At 36.0% G+C, this 10,466-nt stretch overlaps 1 long non-coding RNA gene across 2 annotated transcripts; it reads left to right on the forward strand.

The window, feature by feature from the left end:
* Positions 1-3,280: 3,280 nt before the first annotated feature.
* LOC125269688 lies at positions 3,281-7,560 on the forward strand. Of its 2 annotated transcripts, XR_007185172.1 has the most exons (7): positions 3,281-3,428; positions 3,522-3,583; positions 3,691-3,833; positions 3,926-3,985; positions 4,132-4,194; positions 4,304-4,495; positions 6,237-7,560. It is a non-coding gene; the product is annotated as an uncharacterized LOC125269688 (long non-coding RNA). The 2 variants fall into 2 exon arrangements; XR_007185173.1 differs by lacking the exon at positions 3,926-3,985.
* The last annotated feature ends 2,906 nt before the right edge of the window (positions 7,561-10,466 follow it).

The following is a 10,466-nucleotide window of genomic DNA, read 5'->3' on the forward strand; positions in this document are numbered from 1 at the left end:
TGTTTGTTTATGTCAACTGGAAATATTGATCAGATGACATCTTACACAGTTTATGGGTAAGTTCATCACTGTTGTAAACTGATTTGATCATACATTGTGCAGACAAGCCCCGCATTATATTAGACCAGATTACTTTTGATTTGTTAGTTCGTCATTTGTATGTTTTAAAGCTTACACGTTTGAACCATTCTAGCGACTGTACAATTTACAAGCACAGGAACACATTAAAGAGTTACATTTAGTAAATTCATGTTTTGATGACAGATAGAGCCGTGACTGCCCATAGCAACGCGTCCTCAACATGTTCGTCATTTGCATTTGTTTTTTAACCTTGCCTAAATAAAACATCACAACGATTAGACAAGATTCTATCACAAGAATGCATTAAAGAGGTACATTTAGATTTTGGATGCGTTTTTGAGTGACACAGAGACGGCTCGCGTCTCTAATAAAGCTTGTGCTCCGAAGCTCCTCCATTCTCGTTTCTATCAGTGCTTCATGTCCACAATACATGGTGAATCTCATTCAAGCGAGCACAAGAACGCATTAAAGAGCTTCTTTGTTTGAATGACTGTGTTACTGTACCAGACAGCATGGTAACATTGATACAATGTTGAGTTTTGATCCAAACCATCATTTTGGTTGAGATTGACATTTCCATGTTTAAAGTGTGTAGGATCAGCATTGAAATTGTGATGAAAGTCGACAGCACACATGGGTGGAGACAGTGACACTGAACTAACAGTGATTTGTAGTTGATGATCAGAAGATTATGCAGGTGTGTATCTGTGCAGAACACTAGTGGGTGTTTCCCCATCAGTGGGGAGTGTCAGTTCATAATGGGCATTTTCAACCACTTTACCTGATTTGCTCTAATCCACTGGGGGCTTGGTTTAAGGGTGAGCCTTCATGGTTTTAGTAAGTCTGTTGAAAAATGGTTGAAAAACATCTATTGTATTTTGAAATTGGCCACTTATTGGTAAACGCCCATTTTGGTTTTGCATGTGCACTTCTCAGTTGTTTAATTCAGTGGTTCTCAAACCTGTCCTTGGGACCCCCCACCACTGCACATTTTGCATGTCACCCTCATCTAACACACCTGATTCAAGTCATCAGCTAATTAGTAGAGACTGCAAGAGCTGAATTGGGTGTGTTAGATGAGGGAGACATGCAAAATGTGCAGTGGTGGGGGGTCCCCAGGACAGGTTTGAGAACCACTGGTTTAACTGATGCTTCTTCATTAGAGAGAAAACACAGGTGCATCCTATACAGAAGTCTCGTGTGTTTGATGCAAATATATTATTTCTGTTTTTTTTTTTTTGTTTGTTTGGTTTTTTTTGCATGCTTGTTATTTGCATTTGATTTATTGTTACTGAATCTAATAAGATATATTAAAGTTATTAAAGTGTTGAAATAAACCGCTCAGGTAGCAAGGTGACATTGATACAATGTGGTGTTTTCATCCGAACCATCATTTTGACTGAGATTGAAATTTCAAAGTTTGATTTATGTTGGATCAACATTGAAATTTTGATGAAAGCCGACAGCACAAATGCTTTGAGACATACACTAAACTAACAGTGATTTATAGTTGATGACCACAAGATCATGCAGGCAAGTGTTTCTGAAATTGGCCAGTGATTGGTAAACACCCATTTTATGTGCACTTCTCAGTAGTCTAATCAATTCCTCCTCATTAGAGAGAAAACACAGGTGCGTTCTACACAGTAGTGTTGTTTGTTGAACCACCTGACTTCTCTGGGTTATTAAAGTATTTGAATAAACAATCCATTTTTCTAAATTCTTAAATAGTGCATGCATCTTGCTTTAGTAATATTTATTAGGATATGTTTATTTATTAGTGCCATGAACAGGAGCAAGAATATCATACTTTACACATAGCCCATGTATTGCATCTATTACTCAATGCTTGCAGAGTACATTGACTTCTTTCCTTTAATAGGAATAAAGGCAGATGAGAATGGACAATAAAAAAAATAAATAAATAAATAAAAAAGAGAGAAGTACCCTCATTGATAATACAATAGGTGTGTTCGACATCGGCTGCGGCTGGATGTAACCGATCGGCAAGATTAGCCGCGTGCAGGCGGGGAGGAGCTGAAAACGGAGACGTGAAGTCAGACACTTTCTGCTTCCCGTAGTGACGCTCGCGCTGCGTTTGCATCGGTTTGCATACTTTATCACAGCTGAAGTGAAATAAATGCAATATTTGACTAATACACTGATTTTTCAGAGACCTTTTCATTCAAAACTTTATGTACTGCTTACAGCGTCTGTTTTTACAAGAATAAAGTTCAACATAAGCATATGTTATTTAAATAACAATGTAGTGGGGTCTTTGTTTTTTATCCGTTTTATTTTGATAAACATGACACAATACGACATCGCGACTACATGAAAAGAGCTTTAACTGTTATAAAAACACAGATTTTTGAGCATTAGTGGAGCTGAAGGCGTGATAATAAACACGAAACACACGTGATTGTTGTCATGTGGTGAATCCGGCCAATCATGAAACAGCTGTGTCGTCATCAGCGCTCGTGCAGCTCCTCTTGAGAAACTGCGCTGGCTAACTCAGGCGGCTGATCTCGAATCGCTCTCGCGGTACTTTAAAGCCATACGTCACAGTCACATGACGTCAGCGCTGTCTCAAGTTGGACAACATTTCTTACCGGTATGCACTGCTTCAAGTCAGCCGCCGATCGGTCTTTGCGGCGCTGCATCAAGTCGAACAAGCCTATTGAGTTGTAGTCGATACACTCTTAGAAAAAAAGGTTCTTTGGGGTTCTATATAGAACCCTAGGGTTCTTTAACCAACTTTATAGAACCCTTTCTGCCAAAAAGGTTCTATATAAGGAGAAAGAACCAAAGGGTTCTTTGGGCTAAATGTGCTTTATATACATTATTAGTGCTTTATTTAAATTATTACACTATTGAACATTATATTTGTGTTTTTACTTCAATTTTACTTAGGCACACCTTTCATTCTGAAGAAAACAAACTTATATACATTTTCAAGTTTAATAGGTTTATTAGAAAATAATAATTGCCGCATTATCCTGTAATGAAAAAAAAAAATCTAATTGTTTCTGGATCTAGGCGCTAGGGGCAGAATTCTGCCATCTGCTGGTTAAAGAAAATCCTGTAGGAATGACTTATATTCTGAAAGTCAATTCTTATAACTCAACCCTCCAAACAGATGAATTAAATGATCTTCGACATAAACAGCGAATAACTTGCATGTGTACGCGCTGATCAGTTCTGTACTGTCTGCACACGCAGTGTCGGATTTCAGCCGCGCGAGTCGTGCGCGAGTAATTAGAATGCGCGTGAACGCAGCATTTTAAACTTCAACCGTTACGGACGTCCGTTTGAGCTCAGCGCTCGAGAGGACGACGATTAAATTGGTAAGTGAGAAAATAATATCTCTTACGTTATTTTAATGACATTTGCCTAAATCCCTGATATTTTTACATACCTTACATGTTTTTTTTTTCAAGAATCAAAAAGAAGAAATGTGGTTTACGGTGCTGTCCGGGCCTGCGCTATTCTCCGCCAGGAGGTTTGTCATTTCTTACACAACAAAACGGTTGTGGACTGTTCAAAAAAAGTTGCGAGAGTTCATGTTATATCCTAATACACTTTTCTTTGTACTGTTGATTGTATTAGAAAACGCACAAGAAAACGATGTTTCAGGAGCAGTCAAATCACGTGATCACTGTACACCCAGACTGTTATAAACATGAATTCAAGAGAAACCACGAAGAACAAAGAGAGGAGGTGATGAAGATGCTTCTTCTGTGGATATAGCTGTGAGTATTTGGTGTTTGCAGTTATAGCACACTTTTTTAATGAATTAATTGAAGGCCTTATTTATGCTAAACACTGTATTTGGTTCTTGAAGATGCATTATGAAATGAAGATGAAGAAAAGACCTTCAACTGCAAACCAATGACACAAAAATGTACATTATTTTTACTCGCAGTACCAACTTTGGGAAACCTGTAAATCTGCTAATCTGAAGTGGCTTATATTTGTTTTCTATTTTCCATGTTTAATGCAATAATTAATAATAATAAATTAATATTTCTGTTTGCACTCTCACTGCAGGGATGGACTCTGGAGTGCAGCATTACTTCAATAAGATGAAAATAACACACCTGTATGATTCAAGTAAGTTTTAAGATGTAATTGTGAGAGATTCCTTTCTGTTTACTGTTGTACTGTACTCTCCATAAGTCTAATAAATTTTTCTGACCTGCATCTTTTCCTGGCAATAAAGAACTCTAAAGGGTTCTTTTGATTGAACCCTTAAAAAGGGTTCTGTATAGAACCTTTTAGGGGTTCCAAATACGTAGCGCCTGATAGAACCTTTTAAGGTTCTATATAGAACCTTTTCTTCTAAGAGTGTAGGATCATCACCTGACCTGGGACTTGATGCTTATCTCCTGCTCCCTGATTACTGCTTAATCAGGTAATCATTCATATTCCCAAATCTGTATTAAATTTGAGGAATTTAACTAATCTCCTTTCTGTTTAGCCTGTTTCCACTGAAACACAATAATATATATTTTTTTTTAAAGAAATAAAAGAAAAACAACATCTTGTGTTTGAGAAAGTGAATGACATGGCTATTTTTTGATATTTAAACAGATTAAGGTCTACATATGGTGAATCTGCAGCTTTAAAGTATTTTAAAATTGTTAAAAAAAAACAGCTCTTTCATTATACAAGATAAACTTGTTACTTGAATGCTATGTAGTTTCACAGAAAATGAACTGAGATTTGGCCATAGTTCAGAGGTGTTTATTCCTCTCCAACACACCTGCCTGGAAGTTTCAATTGATCCTAATGATGTTGATTAGCTGCTTCAGGTGTGTTTAATTAGAGCTGGAGATAAACTTGGGTGGAAAGATTGGACACTTTACCGTTGTGTTATTGAAGTGTTGATAAATAGATTACATATATATAATTTAACAGTATTATAAATATAGTTAGAATATTCTGTGTTTAGCAGTTTATAAAAAGTTAATCATATTGTGTTTAGCATATTAACATGACTGTGACTATGTATGGCAACTGAATTGACTTGTTCTTAACCCTTTCATGCATAGAGGCCACTACAGTGGACAGCTATTCAATAGTTGTTTTCTCCTATATAAATGAGTCTGAATGTCAGATTTGCACATCAGTCACTACATTGGACGCTAATTTGTCATGCAATACACTGCCACCCACTGGTCAACTTTTGATAGTGCAAAAAAAAATTCTCTAAAACAAGATGGCAGACAGAATAGCACATGTGCCTTGCAGGGGAGGAATGTCTGTCCATTCCTTCTATTCTAGCAGACCCTTGCAGGTACAAAAAATATGAGGACATCAAGCAACAATTAAGAAGCAATATAATTGTTAAAATATCCAAGTACTGATTTTGTGATTTGAGGAAATTGTGATTAATCATGTGTCCACTCAAGTGGACATCATGCATCGCTGGCTATATTTAGAATACAATTTATGGTCTTGCTTTTTTTTTTTTTTTTGAAATATGCCATCTGCAGTAATGTTTTGGCAGAATATCAATTTAATTTTTATTATAGCAATATTTTGTGCATATTAGTTTTATCATGAGAGTGATGATCCTTGAAAAAAACTCTATAAACTGTACTATTAATTGTAGTCTAAATATAGCCAGTGATGCATGATGTCCACACATGATTAATCAATTTCCTCAAATCACAAAATCAATACTTGGATATTTTAAAAATGATATTGCTCCTTGATGTCCTCATGTTTTTTAGTCAATATAGTGGCAGTGGACCCTAATGTATCATGCAATACACTGCCACCAACTGGTCAACTTTTGCAAGTGCAAAAAAAAACAAAAAAAAAACAGATTGTTAAAAGTTCTGGAATATGTTCAAAATACATGAACACAATGTTAAAGAGCAAAAAAACATGTTTTATAGTGTTTACAATATTTATTTTTAATAATTGTTTTCTCAAACACATATTTCATTGGTTCCTCAAATGCGCGTTGTCCACTCTAGTGGACATTTCACCAACTCCTTGAAAAATGCATGTTTGAAAAAAATGAAGGTGATTTTTTTTTTTTTCATGCCTAAAGAGTAATAAAAACACTTTTGAAAAAAATCCTGAAGTAGCCTTTCATAATTCGTGCATGAAAGGGTTAATTAACATCATGCTTTCTTTTTCAGATTTCAGAGAACCCAAAGGAAAAGAGGCAGTTGTCTGATGCAAGCCAGGTTTTGAAAACTTTGGACCACTTGTAGTCATGATGACACGAGACTTCTGAAAGTAGTGTTATTTTTAAAGGTTGAAATACTTTTGTCCTTTTTGCCCCACTCTTAAAGAATTAAATTTTCTATCTCTTTGTCATCGAGTGTGTTAAACTCAAATAAATAAAAAAAAAAAAACTGACTCAATTGCTGGAAAGGTGTCATTTATGTTTTAAAAGGTTTTCCCTAAACTTTGAAATGGTCAGAAATTTTTTGACGTACCACTGAAGTGTAGCTGAAATATTAATGTTGTTCAGAACATTGTTTTATGTTGACATTTCAGTTCAATCAACATCACATTAACATTGATCAAACAATATTACAAATTATTATTGTTAATTTCAATATTGATTCAACAGCAGTGATGTAGAATCAACATAACATTGATTCAACAATATTACCATTGATTATTTTTGTAAATTTCAATGTTGCCTCAACATCAGTGATGTAGTATCAATCTTAGTGTAATGTTGATTCAACAATAATACCATTGATAATTTTTTGTTAATGTCAATATTGATTCAATATCAGTGATGTAGAATCAATCATAGTGTAATGTTGATTCAATAGCATTACCGTTGATTTTTTTGTTCACCATTGTTTCAACATTAAATGCGGGTGCAAACGTTAAATTGAACCAACATCACCTCATAATGTTGATTCAATGATGTTATAATTGATTTATTGTTGAAATCTCAACATAGTTTCAGCATTAACTGAGGGTGCAAAAGTGATGTTGAAAAAAATCACTTTATAATGTTGAATCAATAATATTACTATTGATTTGTGGTTGAAATTGCAACATTGCTTCAACATAAACTAAGGGTGCAAGAGTGATGTGGGAAAAATATCACTTTATAATGTTGAATCAATGCTATTACCGTTGATTTATGGTTGAAATCTCAACATTATTTCAACAGTGCCAAAGACGTGTTGACAAAATATCACTTTGTAATGTTTAATCAATATTATTACCATTGATTTGTGGTTAAAATATCAGTATTGCTTCAACATTAACTGAGGGTTCAAGAGTGATGCTAAAGCAACATCACTTTGTAACGTTAATTCAATGTAATTGGCGGTGACGTCAACACTGACTCAACATTGTTTCAATGTGACCATGCTATCTGGGGTGTTAATAATGTGTGGCATCTGTGCAAAGATTTGTGCATTATTGTGTTATTACTTCTTCACATAATAACCTAGAATACTGTCTAACACTTGATGGCTGCTCTGTTAAGTCTTCGTCACCACAGTTAGGAACCTGGGTGTGCTCTTTGATACCAATCTTTCATTTGAAAGCCATGTTTCTAGCATCTATAAAACCACATTCTTCCATCTTAAAAATATATCTAAACTACGACATATGCTCTCGATGACAAATGCAGAAGAGTTAGTTCATGCATTCATGACCTCAAGGCTAGATTACTGTAACTTTCTACTGGGTGGTTGTTCTGCTCTCCTGTTAAACAAACTACAGATGGTCCAAAACGCAGCAGCTAGAGTTCTTACTAGAACCAGGAAGTATGACCATATTAGCCTGGTTCTGTCAAAACTGCATTGGCTCCCTATTAAACATCGTATAGATTTTAAAATCTTGCTACTTACCTATAAATCACTAAATGGTTTAGCTACCCAGTACCTGAGCGAGCTCTTAATGCATTATAGTCTTTCACATGTATTGCGATCTCAGAATTCTGGACAGCTGATAATACTTAGAATATCAAAATCAACTGCAGGCGGTAGATCCTTTTCCTATTTAGCACCTAAACTTTGGAACAGTCTTCCTATCATTGTTCAGGAAGCAGACACACTCTGTCAGTTTAAGTCTAGACTAAAAACACATCTGTTTAAACTTGCATACACATAAACCATTATCTACTTCTATAATTCCAATCATGTAAATTGTTAGGCTGCATAGATTAGGTCAGCCGGAACCGGGAACACTTCCCATAACACCTGTTGTACTCGCTACATCATAAGAAGTATGGCGTCTACGCTAATATGAGTCTCTCTCTGTTTATCCCGAGGTTTGCCACAGCCTGCCAGATCCAGGCCGTATCCAGATGAGATGAAGGACCTGCATCTAGACATGATGATAACGCAGCCCTGACGTTTCAACTAAACTATCCCCTGCGAAGGCTCATTTCCCTTTCCTTTCCCTATGTATAGATAAAACATTACAAAAATTATTCCAGTTCGCATAGATCCGCAGACACAACTAATTTTTCTGTATTATGCGGACCAGTAAAGTAATTTGGCAAATATCACTTTTTTAAAAAGACCAAGCTTTTGCGCACATACACATTCAAACACGCAAACCTATAGACTAAACACGCAAATTAACAGCAAGAATGCATTAAAGGTATTCAGTTTTCAGTAAGAAAGGTGTCATTTAAGCGGCCCCTAAAGTAATAATTAACGATTTTTACAACGGAAGTGATTCAATCAAAAAACAATTTTAGCTCGATAAGAATTTCCTTTTGTCACTGTGATGCTGCTTTGAAACAATATGTATTGTGAAAAGAGGTATATAAATGAAGATGTCATTAAAGAGGTGTGTCGTGTCGCTGGCGCCGCTGCTGCTCCCAGCATGAGCAGATGAGAGAGAGAAACCCTATGTGAGAAAACATAAATATAGAGTGAAAAGCCATCTACACTATCAGTATTGATCGGGTAATTGCATGTTTTACACAGTTTATTGAACAGGTTAGTTGAACGTCTGATTTGATGTTACACACACACACACACACACACACACACACATTCAGAGAGTTGACGAGCCGAGCCGCGCCTCTTAAAGGGACCTTCATATATATGTTCAAGCAGATATTTAATCTTCTGAATGAAGACAACATTTCAAAACTCTCGTGTAAGCTATGCTGTTGTCCCAAACAGTGACGGTGAAACAGCATGCATATTTGTATTACTGATATATTACTGTTAAATGCCCTTTTAATTATTGGCACATTATTTTCCATGTTGGGATTTTATTATTATTATTTGTAATTATTATGACAATATATTTAAATAAACATTGAAATATTAACAACATAAATTATAGTTATTATTTATTGGTAGGTTAATTTTGGTTATACTGGTAAGCCACTATATTTGATTAATCAGAAAATCAAAAATAGAAATACAAGAAATTATTTCTTTCTTTCTTTGTGGCAGTGCCAATCAAGGCTTTCTCAAGCCAACATCAAAGTTTGTTTACAAACTTTATCTTCTAGTTATGTTGGCTTGGGAAAGCCAACATACTGATATTCTACTTAAACATCTTATTATTTTTCTTCTGTTCCTAAATTTCTGACTGCTACTCCTCCTAGAGCTTTAATGTAGCAGACGAGCCCTTACTTTCGTTTTTGTCCTCACTATGTTCGTCATTTGCATGTGTTTTTTAACCTTTTAAAATAAAACATTCCAGTGATTCGACAAGATCCGATCACAAGAACGCATTAAAGAGGTACATTTAGATTTAGGATAAGGTTTTGAGTGACACAGAGACGGCTCGCGTCTCTACTGATGCTCGCGCTCCGAAGCTCGTCCATTATAGCTTTATCATGTCCAAAATACATGGTGAATCTCATTCAAGCGAGCACAAGAACGCATCAAAGAGCTTCTTTGTTTTAATGTTTATGTGTATGACTGTGTTACTGTGTTCATGATGTGTGGCATCTGTGCAAAGATTTGTGCATTAAAGAGGCGCCGAGGCGCCGCTGCCGCTCCCAGCAATTCGCTCATGCATTGGTGAAAACACTGTAAGCGTGAGACGCTTACAGGTGTTGAAAACACTGTAAGCGTCTCACGTATGTTTGAGTTTGTGTAGTACACCTACGCTGTTCATTCACACAGAGACACACAAAACATGCAGAATTATAAGCAATGCACTTTGACTGGCTGTTGGCGCGTTCATTTCTGCTGTTGGTGAAACTCACGTAATAGCCTAGTTTGTGGTGTCATCAAACGTTCCCCCATACGTCTCTCCTCCGTCCTTGGATTGCCAGGTATCCTGGATTGGCAGCTTTTCGTTTGCAATTTACTGGTTAAAAGTCTGGCAGCTGCATTTTGAACTATCTGCAAGCAGGATAGAGCTGACTGGCTAATCCCAAAATACAGCGAGTTACAGTAATCCAATCTTGATGT

This window comes from Megalobrama amblycephala, linkage group LG6 (assembly GCF_018812025.1).
Source record: "Megalobrama amblycephala isolate DHTTF-2021 linkage group LG6, ASM1881202v1, whole genome shotgun sequence".
NCBI classification, from domain to species: domain Eukaryota; kingdom Metazoa; phylum Chordata; class Actinopteri; order Cypriniformes; family Xenocyprididae; genus Megalobrama; species Megalobrama amblycephala.